At 40.7% G+C, this 23938-nt stretch overlaps 1 protein-coding gene across 7 annotated transcripts in view; it reads right to left on the bottom strand.

The window, feature by feature from the left end:
• LOC141777703 (disks large-associated protein 1-like) overlaps window positions 1-23938 on the bottom strand; it is a 125579-nt gene that overhangs the window by 92957 nt on the left and 8684 nt on the right. For 6 of the 7 annotated variants that reach the window (XM_074652214.1, XM_074652213.1, XM_074652210.1 and 3 more), the window contains exon 2: window positions 5721-5809. The exons of the other annotated variant lie outside the window; for it this stretch is intronic. The gene's annotated coding sequence lies outside the window, so the exon portion shown is untranslated. The remainder of the gene's footprint in view (window positions 1-5720; window positions 5810-23938) is intronic. 7 annotated transcript variants of the gene reach the window in all.

The following is a 23938-nucleotide window of genomic DNA, read 5'->3' on the forward strand; positions in this document are numbered from 1 at the left end:
ATTACATACAAATTGATACAAATTACAGTGCATTACTTTTCGTACGTATAGCTACAAAACGGTGTATGAGACCAGTCTGAGCGCAGACGTCTCGCCCCATACTCTCTGAAATGACTGGGGAAGGCATTCTGGTCTGACTGCACCTTCACTGGATTAATCACTGCAGCTGCTGAACACCCGTCTAACCTGCTGCCGGACTCCTGTTGGACTCAGCCTGACTAAGATTTCTCTGTTTTTTGTATCTGCAAAAAAAAAAAAAAAACATAACCCTGGGACATAACAAACCCAGCTAACCTTTACCTGACATAGACTCGTGTGACTTTTGGGCTGATTCTGGACCCAAGTAAGCCTTTTGACTTTCCCTTTTACTGTAAATCCCTTTAATAAAGATCAAGAGGAACTTGATTATGATAGAAGAACAAATGCATCCATCATTGATCTGCTGTATGTAACTTGTGTCAGACTGCATGAAGGACAGAATCTCTTGTAACCTGCTACAGCTGAGGACTGTTGGTGCTGAGTGAAACCTCTTCATGCAGCTACTCTCAGTTATTTATATCATGGCATCAAGGACTTTACATGGAGGGAGCACAACATTATGAATGCTGGTGCTTTACAAGAAGAAGACAGGCGAAGGTGAGGAGACATGGTTGCTTAGTGCTTTTTCACTTGTTCGATCCAGCTCACATGAAGGAGGGGAGATGGGCTACGGCTGCATTATGCAACATTTCTCTTAAAAATACACCGAGCCTCAATCAGTGGCTCTCAATATGATTTTTATGTCTCAGTTGCGTACTGGTCGATCTGGTTATCTACTCCAGATCTGGTTTCTCTTAGTGGCAGTTAATGAACCTGCAGGAATATAAAACCAGGGCTGAAATCACAAATTGGGGCTGCACAGCCAAAAACACACCACCCATGTGGATTTTACCTGGTTGCCCAAGACTAATTATCAGTGGGTTAGTAGGAAATCTTCACCAAAGAACTGATAAGGTGAAAATTAAGCAGTGACCCAGCACTCCAGAAAAAATGACTTTTCTTGCCACATCTGTGTCAAACAATTGTTTTCTTCTTTTATATGCCTTCTATAAGAGTCTACAGCCACACTAGTGGATCTGTGAGGCTGATGTTTCACGGGTATAGCCTAATGTTTACCATGTTCACCAGCTTCGTTTGTTAGTTTAGTGTGTTAGCATGCTAACATTTGCTAATTAGCACTAAACAGAAACGCTGCCCCAAATCCATACCAAAGAACATATATTGCTAAGAAGTTAAAGTCAATTATACATTCCATTTCAGTAGACCACAGACCATGGATGTAGAAGAGGGTCCAATAGACCACAGACCATGGATGTAGAAGAGGGTCTATAGACCACAGACCATGGATGTAGAAGAGGGTCCAATAGAACACAGACAATGGATGTAGAAGAGGGTCTATAGACCACAGACCATGGATGTAGAAGAGGGTCCAGTAGACCACAGACCATGGATGTAGAAAAGGGTCCAATAGACAACAGACCATGGATCTAGAAGAGGTTGTGTCCTGTGCTTTTTGCCCTGCGTGTTAGTAAATAGCCTACAACTACATTAAATTCTATTGATGTCATGCTACTAGCATTACTAGCTACTGGCCGATAGCTGGTTGTTTGGGAACAGAGAGTGTCTCTACATGAAGTTGTAGGATGAGCTTTCAACAAACACCCAACCAGTATTTTAAAGAAGTACAGTTGTTCCTGGGCGCGTTGCAGAATGTCATGGTGTTATCATTAAATGTCAACGGACTGCTTCGACTCAAAGTACATGTACTGTGTGTTTTCTGCTATCTCTGAAAGCCGTAAGAACACAGTGTTTAATGCTGAGGGGATTAGTTTGTCCCTCCTGCTGCTTGGATTCTTTGAGAGCTCCCTCCCAGAGAACAGTCTTTATTGCCAAATCTAGCTGTAGAGCGATAGATTTGCTATAACTTGCCATAAACAGTGAATTCCTTGACGCAACGTATTGACTGAACTTTATATCTGTACTGAAGAAAGTCGTGAGGATTTCATCCAGCTGGACAGATTTTATATAGAGACAAAACAGCCATTAAAATCCCACGGAGAGAGGAACAGACTAAGCACTGCTGAAGGCTATCAACGACTCCGTCTCCATCCCTTCCTCTCTTCCCTTTTCTCCCATCCGTACGACCCCCAATCGACTAGAGATGTACGTCAGAATCTGCGTGGAAAGGATTTTTTTCTCTTTCTTTTCGCCCACTGACTGTTATGATTCAACTCAGCCTTTAGAGCAGGGTTGAGAAGAGAAGAGAAGAGCGTGGGCTTAACCTGCTTCTCCCTGTCTCTGTCTCTCTCTCTCTCTCTCTCTCTCTCTCTCTATCTCAGTACCTGCTTCCCTTCTGCACAGAGCTGCTCTCTTTTACTCAGAAATTAAATCCTGGGTTTGTACACGCCTGTGAAGCCTACAATATACAGACAGATAGAATGGAACAGATCAGTGGTGGGATGTGTGAAGGAGGTGGGGACCAAAACGACCAGCTGACTGTGAAAGAAGCGTGAATCATATCTTTAACACCTATCTTCTCCTGTCATATTCCTCACACACTATGGTAGACTGATTACTTCAGACTGTTCATGTCTTCGGGTTATTTTTACAGCATTTCTGCATCAATAGACAATTCACACTCGAGCAAGTTATCTGTCTCCGATGAATTAAGAGCTTTGACAATGACTTCAATCCACAGCCAACCAAAGTAGTCAGTTGAGTTAGGCTAATTGTAGCTTAGGGTTGGTGCACATGTCTGAGTTCTGGTCTCAGAACGGGAGGTGAATTGCCTACTGATTTTGGTGGAACCTTACTAACACACTGCATGTTGGCTTTTGCTGCCGTATGGATACCGTACAGCTGCACCTCCGGTCACCAGTCCGTCAAGCTCCTCAAGTTTACGGATGACACCACCCTCGTTGGACTTATCTCTGGTACGAACAAAACAACTTGGAGATCAACGCTCTTGAGACAGTGGAGATGGTTGTGGATTTCCGGAAGTAAGCGAGCCCTCCCACCCCCATCACTCTGTGTGACTCAACAGTCCACCTTGTGTAGTCCTTGCGCTTCCTGGGTGCCATCATCATCCAGGACCTCAAGTGGGAGCTGAACTTCAGCTCTCTCATCAAAAAGGCTCAGCAGAGGATGTACTTCCTGCGGCAGCTGAGGAAGTTCTACTTGCCAAAGACAATGACGGTGCACTTCTACTCTGCCATCATTCCTGAGTCCTTCCTCACCTCCTCCATCACCATCTGGTATACTTTTGCCACTGCCAAGGAAAAGGGCAGGCTGCAGCGTATCATTTGCTCCACTGAGAAGGTGATTGGCTGCAATCGGCACTCCCTCCAGGACCTGCACGCCTCCAGGACCCTGAGGCGGGCACGAAAGATTGTGGCCGACCCCTCCCACGCCGGACACAAAACTTTTTGAGTCATTCCCCTCTGGCAGACACAAAAACAGTTTCTGTCCGACTGCAGCGGGCCTCATAAACAATGCCTACCGATATTTATGTTCTTGACTTTTGCAATACTTTGCCTTTATTTTTAGTTCCTCCTACTATGTTTATTGTATGCACCAAACACCAAGGCGAATTCCTTGTAAGTGAATAACCTGCTTGGCAATAAACCTTACTCCGATTCTGATCCTACTAGACTTGGCTTGGGTGCTAATCGGGTCCAGCTGGGAGCTTCAGCTTTGGCCCAGTGTTGGCACCCTAAATTAGACCAGCACACATTGTGTCAATCATCAAGAGTCTGCCAACCAGTGTTGCCTGACTTTGGCTTGTGGCCCAAGTGAGGCAAGTTTGGTTTAGCAGGCTTCTGATGATTCACGGCACCCTCCCAACTAGCTAGCCAAAGTGGCTTGGTCCAATAGTGGTTACATGGTGCATGGTTACATTCTAGCTGGCTGATGTACTGCCAAGGATGTCCATCATTTTGCAGCCACACTCAGGGAGAAACAAAATGACCACTTCTTATATCAGTACGCTGTGATAACAATATCTCAATCACTGACTGAATATCAGCCATTAAAACTGAAAATAAAATCTGGTGGCAGGTAGATATTACCGTATTGTCCGTAATTTCAGAATCCCATTCAAAAAGAATATCTGATCTTGTTGACATGTAATATGTTTAGTCCTCGAATATAAGATGACCCCCCCCCCCCCTCTTTTCAAATGTAAGTTCCAGACAGACGTATTCTTATATTCTTTTTATATTCAGGCCAATACAGTACTTAATTAAAAAACAATTATCCGACACACTGAGTGATGTGTTTTATAGGTAGTTCTGATATGTATGGATCTAACCGATGATAGGTATTATTAGCTCATGAACTAATAACACTAATACTGATCTCCTGTGTTGGAGAAGAGTACCGCAAACCAAAGCGTAGCCAGCAGATTGACTGGAGTAAGCTAACCTATGAGCATTCTTTGATGTGAAACCCATGTTCAGGTTGATAGCAGGAAACTAAGAGTTTGCTGTTACCTAGCACCTGTGCTGCTACAGAGGGGACAGTGCTTTATAACAAAGCAGACTCTAATCATCCGATCAACACCTTCTCTGATATGGGCTGCTGGAGAGCTCCAGGGAATTCATAGCTTTTTGGAAACACTCACAGTGCTTTGCTTTGGCTTGGTATTCACACATAAATCCGGCATCTATGGGAAAGCCAAGGGACTTGTCTGAATGAATCAAATAGTTGCTTCCTCCTGATCTAAAGAAGTAGTTGTAGAGGGTAAAGTTAATATGACACAGACAATATGGATATTAATCTTTTTCCTTAGATAATTATACACCACTTCCTGCTGAGTAAGACTGCAGAAATGACACCAGATAAACCAAAATTCCACCCTGCATAAGATGGTATTTATCTTAGTATTACAACTAGGGCTGTGTATTGGCAAGAATGACGATACGAAACATATCACGATACAGGGGTAACGATTCAATATATTGCAAAACTGTAAGCAAGGTGATATAAGATTATTTTTATATAATTTGAGGAAAATTGTCTTACTATAAAGGACACACCAGAAATTTTGGAATAGGAAAAGATAACACATTTGTACTGCATGCAAAAAACTGCATGTGATTATCATAAAGTGGGCATGTGTGTAAAGGGGAGACTCGTGGGTACCCGTAGAACCCATTTTCATTCACATATCTGGAGGTCAGAGGTCAAGGGACCCCTGTGAAAATGGCAGTTTTTCCTCGCCAAATGCAGCGTAACTTTGGAGTATCATTCAAAGTTCTTGGTGACAAGCTAGACATGGGTGGTACCAATGGATTCCTTAGGTTTTTTTAGTTTCCTATGATGCCAGTGTCATTGGATTTTTAGGAGAGTATTTAATCGATATAGTGTTTTGGAGAATGGATCCAGTATCACAAAACATAATATCGCACTACTCATGCATCTTATACCCCTAATCACAATCATCATGTACTGTTTACCATGTATTGCCCTCCCGCTCCCTATCAAACATGATGATGAAGGAGATGAAAATAAGAAAAACTAAAACTAGTTTGTTTTCTGGTTTCCAGACAGAGTCACATGTGAGTAGTTTTGAAGTGCATTTTGTCTGGATTAAGTCAAAACATCATGAAGGTAGCAACAATGGAATAAAATGTAGTGGGACATGAGAGTTAGATAGTGAGTTTAGGTCCATGCACACTCACCTCCTTTATATCCCCATCATTGTAGAGTTGTCGCTAACTGGAAGTGATTGACATCTCTGAATAATCGGTCTCACATTAACTCCAGTTATCTAGGAAAAGACACAATGAACACACACACACACACACACACACACATAGACATAGAGTTACTACAGAAGTTACATGTGTGAAATATTGGTTCTCAGTAGATCGTCTGAGCTGCATCCAGTCTCGTTACTCTCACACAACCAGACCTCTGCCTGGACAGACCAACCCAACATGGTGTGTTGGTGAGAGACATGGAGAGAGCAGCAGCCTCAGAGGATCAAAAGTATAAAATGACAAGATACGCGAGTGCTGTAGAAAGATTTAGTAACTTCATGTATTAAGGTAAATGTTGAATCTGTCTCAGGTTGTTGTTAATATCATCAGGTTGTTGCTAATATCATCAGGTTGTTGCCAATATCATCAGGTTGTTGCGCTAATATCAGCATGTCTCATGCTGCATTTGGATTTTTATTAGAACGTTGATGTGTTCTTTGGGGTGGCGAGACAAAACGGGTTTCTGCCAGTATATTGCAATCCTGGCGGCCCGGGTGTGTGCGTAAATTTAGCGAATGTGCGGTTGAGAGAGAGAGAGAGAGAGAGTGTGTGACTGACGGTGAGTGTGAAGTTATCAGTAACGTTATAGCTGAACGTAGCAGTGCAGTGCGTGTTTAGGCTGTCGGTGAATTAATGCTACAACTCCTCAAGACCCGAGTGACGAGCCGTTTGGTGGAGCAGCTGCTGAGTAAAGTGGGACACCTTGTGGTAAAATGAATATGAGAAGAATATGTGATGCTCACTTTATAATATTAGATATATAATGTTGTGACACTGATTCTTGTGCAACATGCTGCATGAAGTCCAACCACAGTAAACACCATGTGTACAGTAAAATGTCTAACATGGCTAATACTAAACCCCAGTTACTCAGGGTGGAGCTGTCCAGCCTGCTGTGGTGCTGATTTCTGTTCATGCACAGCAGCTTGTTTTCCTGCTACATTAAATGTGATTCTGTGTGTACTGTAAATGCATTGTCAGGTTTTGGGAATGTAATATATTATGTTTAACTGTTAAGAGATGATAACATGCTAACGTATATGGTAAACAGACATTGCAGCATTAGTTTTTTTGAAATGTAAGGAATGAAATACTGCAAGAAAAAAAAGTGTATTTCACCTTGGAAAATATGATTGTAGATTTCCCATTATGGGCTTTAAAGCAACGCTGGTTAGTGATTAAGAGTGACTGACATTTTCATTCAAGCGCTGTCTTCATTTAAAAGGTGACGACAGAATTCCTTTCTCTCGATCTTATATCCATGTATAAGCCTTTTGGTATTTGTACAACGCCTACTGTATCTCTCAGCCTAGTTGACTTTTGATTTCCAGTAATGGATTCTGACATCAGTTGACGGCACGACGAAACCTCCAACGAGCCTACGAGGCTTCCTACAACGCTGTCAACGAATACAGTTGACAACCGCGCTGCTGACACAGACAACATCAGTGTGTGTAACATGTTGAGCCACAGTAGAAGGGTGCAACACAACTGGAAATCTCAGGAGACACATGGATTTTGTGTGCGTGAGCTATTTTTACTGTGATGCATGTGATCAGACAGCATATTCATATATGGAAATATAAGAGGCTTATTATTGAGCTTAACCATGCATGTAAAATGTCTTCGAGTAAAGCAGATGGTTACTGTGTTTATAATCTTTTCATTTGATCCTACGCACAGCATTGTCTAAACTGTATATGAGCACTACAAGCTAAAGAATTGATTATCTTTCTGATGTTTGATGATGATGATGATGATGTACATGGGATTGATTGCTCGCTGAAAACACGCCTGTTCAGACCGGGCCGAATGCTTGGCCTGTGGTGTTGCCGCTTGCAGCTTTCTGGAGAACCGCTCATACAAACAACAAACTTCATACTCCACACTGTGCTTCCTTGGGTCCTGAACAATACACCTGCCATGACATAGTGTAGTTGTGTCACACACCTTGTCGTGGCTACTCAGAAACACTGGTGAAATACATTCTGGTTCACAGGAAGAAATACACCCACTAGTGAAATATACTGTTACAATGTTATATCACATCCCTGAGACACATGACGTTACATCCGTAGCTTACGTTACGTCACAAGTGTACTTCTTTTAAGCCAAAACATGATGTTTATTTCAAATCCTAACCAAGTTGTTTTGTTGCCTAAACCTAACCTGCACAGCGTTAACCACGACAGTTTCTAAACGTGATCCTTCTGCATCAAGATACTACACAAAAGGTTGTCGCTTGGGCAGAAGCCCCCGGCGTAAGCCGGCAAAATACGATGAGTAGGGATGAGATCACATAGGGCGAGCATTTGAGCCCCTAATGTAGTTGGGTGCAAGCCATAGAAGGCATTGCACAGCCAGAAAAAAGTTCTGTACACATCCAAAGCAGTTAAAGTTGCACCTGTTTACAAAGTCAAGTGTCCAGGGGGGCTGCTTAGGGACAGCAGGGGTGAGAAGATCTGTTTCCACCCTGGATCAGGTAGTACAGATGACTCCATAAGACAGTCTATAATATTACACGGTACCCATCACTCAAGTGCAGACTGAACAACAGAGAAAACAAAGTTTTGAGGTAAGTTATGATCTGATCACAGTCACTCAGTCAATCAGTTGAATCTGGTAAAACTTCTAGATATAAAGTTAACGTATAAACTTCAGGCCAGGCTGAGAGAGAAACATGATCACAGTCCGGTTTAGTGCAACGAAATGTTGATGTGTTTTACAGGATTCACAAACTGTCAGATGTTTGTAGGACTACAGCACAATGACAAATGAGTTTGCAGAGGTGAAAATCAAATATCACCCACTTATCACCTCTGCATTGATTCATTTAAAAAGAGTCTACGTTTACACCCCTGCAGGACTTGGACCTAGATATGGAGATATAAAGAAAGACATTGAGGAAATTAAAAAGAGAAGAAAGTTTTCATTCCACTAAACACCGTAAGCATGTTTGTAACAAAATGTATTAATCACTGTTATTTTGTATATACTGTAAATAATGGTTGTAATATTCTAGCATTGTGGATTAGTGGTTGTAATTAATCTTCATGGTAAATTTCTTGAATAACATATTAACTTCCACCGCTCACTTTTAAGGCAAGGTAACAGTAACTCCTAGAATGGCTTATCTATGATGGTTTCAGTTAACAGCAGTGGTTAGTAAATGTATATTTTCAGTCTTCTTACGCATTCAGTTGATCTGCTATTATCTGCCACGTTGCTGTTTTATTACAGCGGCCGACGGCCGTGTCTCCTTTTTACATATTTATGCTTTACTTCCTCATAATCTTCCATTAGTAGCTGTTGCTTACTGGGTTTAAAGTATGCAGGACGCGTTTACTCCATTTCAGCATCAGCAAATCTGTGATCGACCTCGTGGTCTGTTGAAGAAAGCCTTGAACGTGCATCTATCAGAATTACTTACACCTGGCTCAACCTAGTCGCCCCTCCTCAGCCTGGCCTGGCCTGGCATAGCCTGGCCTACCTGAAACCTATTAAGCCAGGATGAACTGACTAGACCAGGTCAAGCCTCGCTTCCTCTCTTATCCTGGATTTATTCTTTCTTCTTTCGTCAAACAGGCCCCAGGTGCTTAATTGACTACAAATAAGCAATTTCTAGCTCTTGTGTTTCACAGATTAATTTGTTAACAGTCTCAGATTTGTCCCACGACTGATGATGGGAAATGACACCCGGGGGCCCTATTACGATCTGGTGGAAACCTGATGAAGTTGTTGCCTGGAAACAGGCTCATTAACAACGTGCAGCTTTTGCAGACCCAGAGTTTGAATGGCAGACGCGTGTTTAGCCTATCTGGGTTTGTGATAAAAGGATCAGAGAGCTGCTGCACTTCAAACAGCTGACTGGAAGCGAGCTCCACCATAAACAGCTTATTTACATATTAAAGCCACGCTTTGCTATTTTAAAATGCATTGTGGTTTTCCCTAAGCCTTTATCTACTGCAATGTACAGTATAAAAATTACCCACAGTCTGACGATGAAACATAAAACACAACCTGAAACATGAGGTCTGTCTCAATACAAGTGTTCTGAGTTTAAACTGGCATTCTAGGGAGTTTCAGCTTGGCAAGCTGAGTATGTTTAAAGGAGATATATTATGGAAATAGCTTTTCAACATAAATGTGTGTCCCTGGTGTGTCTGGAGACCCCCAAAGAGTTACACAGGGTTAGAAATCAAATTTTTTGTCTGCCTGCTACTAGGGGTGGGAAAAAACATCGATTCACTTATGTAACACGTTCTTTTTTATGATTTTGAAATTTATGTTTTAATGCCAGAATCAATATATTTGCTTCATTTGAGTCTTTGTAGAAGGAAGTTACCGATTTTATTGTTGTAGTCTGAGTGACTTGACGTCATATCCGTTCCGTATCCGTCAACCAAAACAAACCGCAGCTGGTTGCAACGAGGAAGTAGAAAACGGCGGAGGGTCTGCGTGGATACGACCTGCACCCTCACATTTTAAATCCAAAGTGGTAAACACTACACATCCGGTAAAGTATGGAAACGCTTTGGGGTTCACACATTGCAGGAAAAGCAGACCTAGACATATGTTTTTCTGCTGTCACCCGACCACATCACTGTACTGCTTTGCTCCGGTGCCGGTACTCCTGTCTGTTTCTCCAAGCTGGGGACACACCGACCGTCATCTACTGTAAGTAATACACCTACTATGGATAAGTACCTCATACAACTCCACTTCAAAATACCCAAACTATCCCTTTTAAATATAGACCACATGATGCATACGCAATTGTCCGTAGAAGCTCCATTCTTCAGTGTAATTGTGCATGACAGTGACCGTGGCTCCAGTTGAAGTTGTTTTTGTGTTTTGGGTCTGAGGCGTGTTTATGGTGCAGCACAGAGGAATCGGGGGGGTTGTGTCATGAGTAGGTAGGGGACTGCTGCGCTTTAGGGAGCTAATCATCTCAGTGGTTTAATATGATAATCCATTAAACCATTTTTAATCCCTGCCCTCAGCCAAAACATCTCAACACACAAAAAAATGCCACAAAAAAGATTGTGCTCAACAGCCCGAAACATAAAACAAACCAAAACACTGTCAACTTTTAACTTGAAAGAGGTCATCACTGTGTAGACGTGAAAAAAGCTGCACAAAAACAACATGAGAAGGACGTCAGTATCCTGCAGGTTATGCAAGATCCTACACTGTTCTTTTGCTTCTAATTTGAGGCGTGAATGAAATCTTGGCTGAGGGAAGAACAAACACATACCAGATATTACTGAGCACAGCAGCTAGTTTCTGGTGGTCATTCACTGTGCTGTATAGTCCACAGCCTGCAGGAATGATGGCTTGCCACTGTCTTTTATGTAATCTCTTTTACATAAGATGTATGCATTGGTGATTACTGTACATTCAACACAGATATAGCTGGGTATTAAACCTCAGTTGGTAGTCTGTCAAGTCCTGAAACTGGTATTTAATGCTTGGACTGATCCATGCCTCTTCTTTACTTATCCTTTGATAAGATTGCTCCTTAAATAAATGATGTTTTTGCTAGTTTGAGACTGTATTTTTTTTTAATTTGGCTTATTTTATTCAATGAAAAAAGGGTTGTATTGAGAAGTAAAGTATCAATCAAAGTTTGTTATCAGGAGGTATCGTATGAGCACTAGTGTGAAAAAGTTTTTGAAAGTAAAAGTTATTGTCCTGTCCTGGTTTCCCTCAAACAAAAAAGTAAATAAAACCGTCTTAGACCTCTGTCTTGCTGACACAGAAACTTTCTTAAATGATAACTCTGTTTAATTGATTATTAGTCATGTATTTATTAAGCAGAAACTCTGCTAAGCAGAACTGCAGTCTCCACAATGTGAGGATGCACTGCTCTATTTTATATGATTGTAAACTGAATAACTTTGGGTTTTAGACTGTTGGTCCAACAAAACAACTAGGGCTGTCAATCAATTAAAATATTGAATCGTGATTACTCGCAAATTAATCACACATTTTCTTTATCTGTTCAAAATGTACCTTAAAGGGAAATTTGTCACGTATTTAATACTTAATTTAATAGTATTGAACAAATATGCTGCTTTATATAAATGTTTGTATATATTTATTAATGGAAATCAATTAACAACACAAAACAATGACAGATATTGTCCAGAAACCCTCACAGGTACTGCATTTAGCATACAAAATATGCTCAAATCATAACATGGTAAACTGCAGCCCAACAGGCAACAACAGCTGTCAGTGTGTCAGTGTGCTGACTTGACTATGACTTGCCCCAAACTGCATGTGATTATCATAAAGTGGACATGTCTGTAAAGGTAGAGACTCGTGGGTACCCAGAGAACCCATTTTCATTCACATATCTGGAGGTCAGAGGTCAAGGGACCTCTATGAAAATGGCCATGCCAGTTTTTCCTCGCCAACATTTGGCATAACTTTGGAGCGTTATTTAATCTCCTCCGTGACAAGCTAGTATGACATGTTTTTTTAGTTTAATATAATACCCGTATCTTTAGTCTAGCTTTAAAACTGAGCCGCTACAACCTAAAAATCGCAAGTGGCGTTAAAACGACTTTGCGTTAACGCGTTATCACATTAACTTTGACAGCCCTACAAACAAGACATGGGCTTTGGGAAATTGTGATGGATATTTCCTGCCAATCATTAATGAGAATGATTATAATAGCGGCCTTACACCTCAATGTTCAGTGAAGTGATGCTTCAGCATTCTGTTATACCAAAACACACAAGAGACAGCAATCTTTGTTTGCTAGAATTTTCTGTAGCCAGGCATTACTAATAATTATTGAAAATTATTAATTACCATTTCATTGTTTGTTAACAGTAAAAATAACTATAAACTAAGTAGCTGCTGCTACGCAAAAGCTAATGGGGATCTAAATAAACAAACAAACAAACAAACAAACAATCTAAGTCTACTTTACTATCAATTTACCATTTATAAATGATGGTTATTATAAAGTGTTACCAAATATATAATAGAAAATGAATTATGACCTGTGTCACGGGTTAGCCCGTGCCCTATAAAGAAGGACGCAACGCACACACACTGTAACGCCACCTCCATCATATAGTATATCAAGCCGGCTTGGAGGTGTCGCTGTTAAGTGTTACCGTAGCATCAGTACTTCTCAAATGTCGGGAGGCCCGCCGACAAAGTAATACAGTTCTTAATGGGGGTCATAGTGTTACGAAGCATAAATGTATTAATGAATTACACACAGGCATAAGTATTGATATTGAACATTTCCATTTATTGTAAAATGTATATTCAGTAAATTGTTTGTCACCCTTTCTTCTCTGCTGTAGATGCGCTCCTTGGTTTAGACCTGGACTGCCGAAACCGAGCAGGAGCGTACCAATAGATTATGTAAGGGGGGTTCCCAGAGAAGGTACCAGGTACGGCAGAGTTGGAGGGTGTTTTGGGGGGTTGACAATAGGCAATGCAATTTTAATTAGTTTGAATAATTACTTGCCTCAAAATGTTATATTAAATGTTTTATAATTTAACTATGAATTATGTCCTATTATTTGGACTAGATATTATTATGCTGTTGTTTGATTGATTATTAATTATTATCAATATTACTTAGTAGGATCCAGCTTCATAAAAGAGGAGGCTGGAATACCTGGAGGTGGTTCAGTGGAGAGCAAACCTTTGATGAGAGACAAGCCAGATTGGAGAGCTGCAAGGGCCCAAAATTTAAAGGAGCATAGCCTATGCTGTATCTTTATATATATTTGTCATTTTGCTTATTATTTTTCATTATTTTTGAAAAACCTGTTTCTTGGATGCCAGGCCTGCACTGTACATATTTTTGCACTGGATTGTTGGTTTCCACTATTGTTAATAAATACACCTGGACTGCTTACCTGGAATTTTTCTCAGTTTTTACGCCTTAGCCACTCGGCCAACCTTACAACCTGTTTAACTTCCTAACACTAATGTTAGCTATAGGCAGCTCATAATACCTTACTATAACTACTTATAACAAGCTTCTGTAGAAAGCAACCAGAGCTGGTGATTGCTGGAACAGTGGAAAGACGAACAAAGACGGTCTTGATGAGTTTTATTTTGTTTCTGTCGAGTTTGAATGAAGCGTGTTTCACAACAATCAGCAAGGTAAAATTACTGTTTCTGTCAATGCAGTCTGGTGGCTTTGAGGAGAGCATATTAATGGTATGTGTTGAACATTAATAAATTGAAATAATTGTCCAAATTCTTCTTGATTTTATCTATTATTTTTAATAGGCCTACATTTTGCTTCTACTCATTGCTGTGCTTCCATTGCTTCTATCTCACAAGGTCACATATACACGCACAGAAAGCAACCCTCCGAAGTTCAATGGGACATTTCTATCACAAACCAGCAGACACACACACACACACACACACACACACACACACACACACACACACACACACACGTCAAAACCGAGGATTTACACTACGTATGTACATAGTAAATCCTCCATTGCAGTAGTAATTGTTAGGGCTGCAGATTAATCTGCAGATTAATTTATAGTCTATAAAATATCAGATTGACGGGTTGCTACCACGGTGAAGAACCTTAACTCCTTCGCAGTGTCTTTTCATTTCATGGAAGTTAATTGTTAAACATTTTGGTCGTCTAAAAACGTCTTATTCCGCGTTTGGTTGTACTTAGCTCCACCCTCTCGTGTCACTTCTGGTTGCAAAAAAAACAAGAAGGCGACGTCCATAATGCCAAACTCAAGGCTTCAAAACGGCAGTCTACAAAACAATGGGTGACATCACAGTGACTACGTACACTTCTCATATACAGTCTGTGGTGGAAATGGCAGTAAAAATGGTCAGGAACGTTCATTTACGCACAAATTCAGATAGTTACCATTCTACAGCAGTATGGCGAAGTCTTTTAATGGCAGACAAATTCATACTGTCTCACAGTATGTTTTGTCATATCACCCAACCCAAACATGCCTACATCACATCAGTTATCAGAGTTTTGTATAACTCACATTAGAGGAAATGTGTGGAATCAGAAAAGCTGAACGGAACCAGCTGATTTTTTAACAAGCTGCCTAAATCAGGTTTTCGTTATCCGGAATGTAACGTATTTTTTACTGTGAAAATGTGTGGAAGTCTGACATATTTAAATACCTCCAGTCAGTAATTCACTAAAATGAGAATAGCTGGTCCACCTTAAAGGTCAGCCCACCTTTTAAGTGAGCCCGGGTTGTGAAGTTGTGGCTCACTTCGTGACTAACGCCCTTCACTTTAATCAGCAGGTGGCAAGCAAGGACTTGGCTTGGGTCTTGAGGAGTTGTAGCATTTATTCACTGGCAGTCTAAACTGTACACACACTGCACTGCTACGTTCAGCTATAACATTACGGATAACCTCATACTCCACCGCTGTCACACACACACTCTCTCTTAAGGAGTTATTCCTTAAAGGAGTTTGCTACTTGTAAAACACATTGTAGTTTAACATGCACCTAAAACTGCACTTATTATAGCGCTCTTCTCCCTTAACAGACAAAAAGCTTTACAGTTGATTTTCTCATTCACCCATTAACACACACACACACACACATACCGATTGCAACGGAGCTCCCATGCAAGGAGCCAGGGACCGAGCCGCCAACCCTGTGATTAGTGGACGACCTCCGCTCTACCTCCTGAGCCAAAGCCGCCCCAGAAAGAGAGACAGATAGTGACCTTTATCCTGGAAAGTAAAGGTCGTATTGTGTTTGAAATTCATTACAAGTCGACACTAGAGGGGATCTCGCAGGGTTCAAAGCTATGTATCTTTCGTTAGGGCACACACACTCAAATCTCTTCATCATCATAAGACTAATCAGTCAAGCAAGCTCCTAATTATACGCTATAGCCCCTTTTAAAGAGGACGCGGCTCGAACTGATTTACAATTAAATAACAGACACGTGAAAACAGGTGAAGACAAAAGAGAGGAAAACAGATGTTTAAATAAACTCCATCAAAGAATATCGTCTGATGAAAAGTGAACTAATATAGTATCACATCTGAAGCCACGTATGATGGGATGCAGAGAAATGTTCCTTCCAAGGAAACATTGATTTGTTCTTGTGACCTGCTGCGATACATATAGGTCTGTTTCCAGGGAGATTTCACAGCTCTTCATATGGAGATAAAAAAAAACTCCAGTACCAGTGCTGACCTAATCAAGATCACCTTCTTTCCACTTCACTGATCTTCAAATACATTACATATCAAGCTGCCAAAAAACAGTTCTGATCCCAGCGCAGACATCAACCACTGATGTGTGCAGGAAATGAGAACTTCAATACCCAGAAACCCTGTCAGGAGATGACAGTGTGCTGCACACAGCATGTTTACTATCCGTTTTTATCCTATTTTTTTGCCACAGAAAAACAAAGTCTACCAAACTGAGAGTCTGTAGTCTGAGTGGATTTGACACCTTGTATTGAGAGGGCTCCTCTCAGTTACCTACTGTAGATATTTAGTGGCTTTCTCCACATTTGCATTTGTTTTGTTTCAGCTGTCAGAGTGATTCATGGGGAACATGGTATGTAGATGAAGGAGTGGGGTGGTATCACAGTACATACGAGTACAACAGTAGACACTTTTCTACGTTTCTATGTATTCTACACAGGTTCCTATCATTTTCAAAGTAAACGCAATAATAACCCATTAACGCAACTTAGTTTTAACGCCACTAATTTTTTTAACGCATTAACGCAACTTAGGATTTTTAGGTTGTAGCGGCTCAGTTTTAAAGCTCATCATACTTGTCATACTAGCTTGTCGCAAAGGAAATAACGCTCCAACCTGGCATGGACATTTTCAACCCCAAAAAGTCAGATGAGACAGAGATAAATACAACAATGTTTCAGCCTATATCACAAAAATAAATAAATAAATAAAAATAACCCTTGCGCCTCACTTTAAAAAAACGTTGCTCTGATGTCTGCAACAAAAAACTGCCATAAAATACTATATGAGTTACAGAGTTAAATTTTTTCACCAACATCAGTCCTGATCATAACTACCAAATATTCATATGTATGTATGTATGTATGTATGTATGTATGTATGTATGTATATATATATATAAAAATCTATTTATTAATTAATTAAATAATTAATTAATTAATTAATTGATTTATGTATTTATTTTCTGTATACTGCTAAATGCTAGTCTGGGATAGGTCGATGATTAGCAACAACATTGATTTTGATTCACTTTTATTATTTATTTTTTGTGCTGTGACAGATTAAAAAAAAATTGTTGTCTTAGATGACTTTCCTAAATTGCTATATTATACATTAATATTATTATCCACTTTCACTGAATTAAATCTTTTAACCAACATCAGTCCTGATCATAACTACAAAATATTCATTGATTTTCAGAATTGTAATTAAATGCAACATTTGTTGACAAAAGGCAACTCTTATTTTTATTTTTAAAAAAACTGAATTATATTCTGTATACTAAATGCTAGGAGGGATTTTTATTTTTCCACCGTCTGGAATATGTCAATGATTAACAACAACATTGATTTTGATGCATATTTATTTTTAAGCTGTGATGTTTCAAAAATAATGCCACAATAGAATAAGTTCTTCATGTCATATATGCATGTTTTAGCATCTCCTGACAGTCCATATAGGCTACTGTTGCCTTCACTTATTTTGAATTTGAATTATAAACTCCTTTGCTCTGTTTGTGTCCAGACTCCAGGATGCTTCCATTGAAAAGCTGAGAGAAGCAGCTGTGAGCTGCACTTTATCGGAGGTGGTGAAGTTAACATTTTTGTGAACAATAAACCACATGGTGGTGAGATTTATGCATGATCAGATGTGTTTTCAGTTAGATTTGGTTTCCGTACGTCACTTCTCTAAACTTTCTCTCATCCAGAGAGACCAGAGTCCCAAACTGTGTCTGTCAGACAGTCTGAAGGGAATACTACCATATCAGCAGAGCAATAATATAATGCATAGCAGAATACAGGGCAGGTACAGTACATTTATGATTTGAAATCTCAGAGATCAGAACACAGATATGTGGGAAATGTTTTGAATGAACAGAAAATTTGAGCTATTAAAGTCCAGAGGTTTATAAATGAATTAAAATAAATTAGTGTATCATCATTGAGGTGCATATTTAAAGAGATTACTTTACCCCAAACAAAAGACACAATAGAAGAGTGAAGAGTGAATCCTGCCTATGTGTGTGCTGACTCAGCAGAGATAGCATGAAATGAGAAAAGCTGATTTACAGGAGAATAAATATTTGAAAGTAATACAGAATGATTGCGAGTTTTGAATCACCTGCTGTCTGAATTAAGTGTTTTTAATTTAAAGACATTTCTACCCTAAATTGGTGCAGAAAAAGTCACCAGAATGCAGGAAATGAAGTGTTTGACACTCAAAAAAAGACCCCATGACCTCTCGCTTAATATGTGAACCAAGTGTACCAATGTTGAAATGAAACATGGTATATGCCCTTGGGAGGACAGTCCTCCCAGGTGGTAGAAATACAAATCACCAAATGAAATATGCAAAGCAGCATTATGCTAGTTATAAAGAGGCACAGCACATCAAGTGGTACAACAACACATGTTCGTGCCAAATGCATCGCAGACTCAGCTGCTCCATATGATAAGAAATTAAGAAGATGGAGTGACACAGCACATGTGAGACCGTCACGGCTGGTATGAGCATGGGAACTGGAAAAGGACCCTAAACGCACATGAGGGAGCCAGAGTTAATGCGATTCAAAGATGTATTAGCAAAAAATAATAAGGTGCAAAGGCTGATAGGACCGTGAGGCAGGCAAGGGCCAAAACCACGGAGGCAGTCCAAAACAAGCAAACGAATCCAACAAGGAGCAGGCAAGGGAATCCACAACCCAGAGGTCAAGCAGAAAGCTGGAAAGCAATAGATGGTCTGCAGAGGAGCAGTGGATCCGGGCATGTATATGCATGGCTCCAGGTGTGACCAAAAATCTGTCAAGTGCGACTAAACGTTTTCATAGGATGCACCAATGCACCTGCCATTTAGCAGGTCTGTCTGTGGGTGTATGTGCATAGTGTTATTTTTTTCATCTAAAACTCTGATTGGCTCTGACCCTGATATTCTTCTTCACCGATTGTGGGAGGGGAAAAAATGAGGCATGTGTGAACTCCTCCTCGAGCAACATCACAACCTTAAAACATACCGGTAATTAAAAAAGAAGAGAACTATTGATTTTTTTTGTCAAGAAAAATGCTGCGGTGCCCAGTACACCCGTTACCAGTCCTAAAAGGTGCAGCCCACACCCGGCATCATTTAATCCTGACCCAACATCTTCGGCAGGGTGCACCTAAATTGTGTGCTGGTGCAGGGGTTAGTGTGGAGTAGGCGGTAGTCGGTGTTACCGCTGTTACAGGGTGGTCGGGCACACACCGATTACATTACGTGCCCACCACCCCCACCGTCGTTTTGCTTTTTTTTACAGAAATAAAACGGACGACGAACGCTATAAGCTGACAGTGAATGCAGCAGGTGTCATATTTCGCACACAAGGGATGAGAGAGAGTTGACAGACCGAAAGATGGCGAAGGATTTGGTGTCAAAGCGAAAAAAAAGCAAACGCGCCTTTTTGGCAATATTTCAGATTTAAACCCAATGCTATGAGGGAACTGTAACGTTAATGAGGCAATCGCCGTGCGGAGGATGGAGCGGTCACAGCTGGGATGCACGGCGTTAGATCCCTGAGGCACCGCAGCAAAAGCTGGACTGGAGAGGCCAGACACACCGCCACCCGACGGTAAAGTTCAAAGTAAGCGTGCTACACATATTGAGTGTCATCTTTTCTTGTAAAATGTCCGGTGTAATCGGTAACACCGGTGTTGTCACAAGTTTATTAACCGGTGCAGGAAAATGTCCTCACCGTCACATCCCTATTCTGGAGCCCTGTATGGGGACTGGCTGATGAGGGATTGAGGTGGAAGGATGTGGAATGAAAGGAGAAGTGTGAGGTCATCTGGTGGACAGGTAAAGTATAACGCTGAAGGGGCCTGAGATGGAGGAAATGACTGAAGACATTGTGACGGAGACGGCCCAGATTAACACCGTTACCGACACTATCTGATTCACGTAATACTAACTTGAAAGAACCTCACTGAAGCGTAGCTACCGAGGTTGTTTGGTGAATTCAGCCGAAACCAAAAAACAGCTCAGCAATGTTTCATACTGCACAACAACAGCAGAGGAATGTCCACTTCATTAAAGAGTGTACCTCAGATGTTTGCAGACAATAGATTTCCCCAAAGACAATACAGGAGATGTGATAGTCAAAGCACAAGAGAAGAAATAGAGTCATTGGGACTGCATAGCCTGCTGCCACTTGTGTTGTACGGTATACCGATACTAGAAAGATATCGCGTTACCCGGCCGTTAAAAACGGTACGATGCCCTTTTATTAGTGCCGATACTTTAAGAATGACAGTGTTTAAATACGAGCTGTGAGTTGCGTCGATGTGCGACAGCGGGGCAGTGTGTCTGTGTGTGTGCAGCGCTTTGCTTTATGGTACGTGTCCACAGGGGCGTTTTTTATCGCGAGGGGACGCGACGCTTCCCAACATTGGACGCTTGGTGGGCTGCCCTAGAAACAAGGCACTCGGCTCCTGATTGGACGAACGCTTTCCCGCCGTTGGCTGCTGCTCTCAAACCGGAACCAGTATGGAGGCTCGTTTGGAAACTTTCTTCTCTTATTTCACGTAAATAGTTCACTGAAATGTGTTTCTGAAAACATTTGAGGCGAGAAATAACCCATGCAGTTGCCGAATCTGTCTTTATTTTGGCTCGACAACGTTTAGTTTAAAAGATTACCGGGAGTTTCGAGAGGCGGCGAGTCGCGTCGGACGCCCGTGATTTGCATAAAGTAGCTAGGACCTCAACTTCATGCAAATGAGGAGCGGGCTTCCTGCACGCCTAGTCTCTCGAATCGCGACGCCACGCTACCGGAATGCATTGCGCGGCTTCTTGCATAGACAATGAATGGGGAGCGTGGAAAGCACGCAGCCTGTGGATACGTACCGTTAGAGGACGTCATCAGGATTGGGATCCCACGGGAGCAGGAAGTTATAACTTTACTGCTGGTGGAGCAAGCGGTCAAAAAGTAAACTGTAGTGATAACCAGAAGTCAACAAGTGAAGTTGAAAAGAAGATTAAAGCAGGTCATGAACCGTTCAGTGGCTGCACAGTGCGGCTCTGAGCTGGTGTGTCTATCAGCAGAACCCCCTTGAAAAAAACAAGGAATTAACAGCACGGCTCTAATTCCCCATCAAATGTACCGATAATATTAAATTCACCATCTGTTCTGAATCTCTCCAAGCATCTCCTGTAATTCGGCAAACACATAATCCACCAAAGAGCACATGTTAGAGTATCATTTTACCGTGTCTCTCTATAACGTGTTGAAGTGTTATTTTACCGTGTGTATCTGTGACGTGAAATGTACAGAGAGGAAAATCAGTCCGGTGAGAGTGACTCTTCTCTCTCTACACACCACTTCAACACAACACAGCTCTTTCTACAGTTACTGTGGTGTCTTCCTGATTTTAGCAGCTTTTCTCTCATCAACTTCTCATAGAGCTTCATCTGAATTTATTATCGTTTTGTGGGTTTTTGTTTTGGAAGCTTCTCGTTGTCTACCGTGCTGCAGTACCACTCTCCGCCTGAATTGATACTAATGCGCCAGCGGAGGCGCTGTTTTACAAAAGAAAAGCCTTAGTAAACGCTGTTTAATACGTTGATATCAGAATCAGAAACACTTTATTGATTCCCGGGGGAAATTACAGTTGTTCCATTTCAGAATGAAAATAAATGAACATAAATAAGTTTTAAGACAAATAGAAATTAGAAATAATGAAATGTAAATATGGGTGCATTATTACTGCATACCATTTCTTTTTTTTAATGAATACATTTTTCCGTTTTAAACATTTTTAATTAATAAAAAAAAAGAAAATTAAGTTCCATGTTCTGTCATCTATTATTCCATTATTTTTCCTGATGCTTTAGATTTTTGCCGTGGTATCGTTTCAGTATCGGCATCAAGATATTTAGACAGCGTATCGTATCCAAGTCACGATTTTGGTATCGTGACAACACTGGATGGATGGATAGATGGATGGATGGATGGATGGAAGGATGGATGGATGGGTTGCATAACACCACAAACATCAAAGCACTGAACTTACTGGGTGTGAAAGTATTGCAACTAGTAGCCAGTAATTTACTGTACAAATACAGTCAAATATTTTACACTGTCTGTCTGACCCGCTGCCCTCAGAAAATTTCAACTCCGCCGCGGCTCACCGTGTGACCACGGCAACCACATAAACTATAATGAGGGAAACAATAGAGCTGATTTTACTCTGAGTTCTGAGAATGATACACCTCTTCACCAGCAAGTCTGATTATCCGGTCTAAACAGGCGGCGATACAATTAAGGATAAGGTGATAGCAGCAGCCTGTGTTGTGCAGTATGGTATAGGATCGGAGGCGGGGGGGTGCTACGCTATGCTGCCGCCGATTCAGAACACTGATGTGTTAACACTTTAGGCCAGCAGGACTTCTACAGCTGCTTACAATGGAAAAGCTGCATTCTGCCTCCTGACAAATAAGCAAACTTCTTCATTTCCCTTCACTAACAGATGCTAAAAGACACCGTTTGTGTATAGGCCTAGTTTTATAATGTTATTTAATGTGAGAAACTGTGATGTTCTGATTTGTTTCTGAATGTTCCTGTATTCATACGGAGAGCTTATACTGCCAATCCAACATGTCCTCTGGGAAGTGTTACATGCTGTGTGCTGAGAAGGCAGAATGGTTCAACTCTGTCAGCTCCCTGACTGCTCCAGAGGAGATTAACATTTTATCTGTGTCCTGTTACACTGACTGTCACAGACTGCTCGACCAGCAACCTCGACATGCACAGACGCTCTGTTCTTATGGGACCAATTTCTCGTTTTCCCTTCACGCCAATACATTCTTAATAACACTTAATCGCCTGCTTTTCTGCATGTGCTCTTGGGTTGATTTTTTGATGGTAGAACATCAGGTGGTACAGGAGGAAAATGAAAGCAGAGAAAAAGATTAAAGCTGCTTTTGTTTCAAACATGATTTTGTTTCTTTTGTAGACGAATGTGTTGCAAGTAGTGCTGGCAAAAAAATTAACAAACAAATCTTTTCCCCTGATACTTATGTGAGTTATGTATGAACCAGATTTGCTCCAGTAAAAAGCCACAGCCTCACACTCACACTTGTCCTGCTTACTCGGCTTTTATATGTTGCCAGCCAAAGTAACTTTCAGCGATCAAAGTGGAAGCAATTAGGGCTGCATGATATAGGAAAATACTGGCATTGCAATATCTGTTTTTTCTGCGATATATATGGCGATGTGAAAAAATACAGGAATTTCCACCCTCTAGGGGGATGCACGGGCGTGCTCCCCCGGAAGAAAAGTAGGCCTACATATTAAAGTTAAATGCATCAATCTGGTGCACTCTGAAATAGGGCTGCACGGTTATAAATAAAATGATATTAAATATATAATTAAATACATAATTAAATATATAATTAAATACATAATTAAATATATAATTAAATAATAATTAAATATATAATTAAATGATAATCACGATTATTTTGATCAATTTTGAGATCACGATTATTGATCACAATTATTCATAGATTTTAGGGACAAATATTTTGATTACAATTTCACATTTAAATAAACCGAGCGTTGCTTTCACTTACAGGTTGAGTTACATTCTAACCGTTAAAAAATTCTAAATGTTTTCCTTTTCCTTTTTGCTATTGTCATCTATAGCGGTTATTTGCATAAGAACACACAATTCAAATAATTAGGAAATAAATGATTGTATTTTTATTTAAATATTTGCTTTGATTAAAATAAATCTGGTCTACGAGCTTCTTCTTCAATATGTGCATTAATTCCTTTGACTGTCTGCTTTAACTGAATGCTGCTTGCACGCACGCACGCACGCACGCACACACACACATACACAGACAGTATCCCAGAGGATAAACTTCCTGCATCTCCTGTCTGCTGCTG

The sequence above is a fragment of the Sebastes fasciatus genome, chromosome 11 (assembly GCF_043250625.1).
Source record: "Sebastes fasciatus isolate fSebFas1 chromosome 11, fSebFas1.pri, whole genome shotgun sequence".
Lineage (NCBI taxonomy): Eukaryota > Metazoa > Chordata > Actinopteri > Perciformes > Sebastidae > Sebastes > Sebastes fasciatus.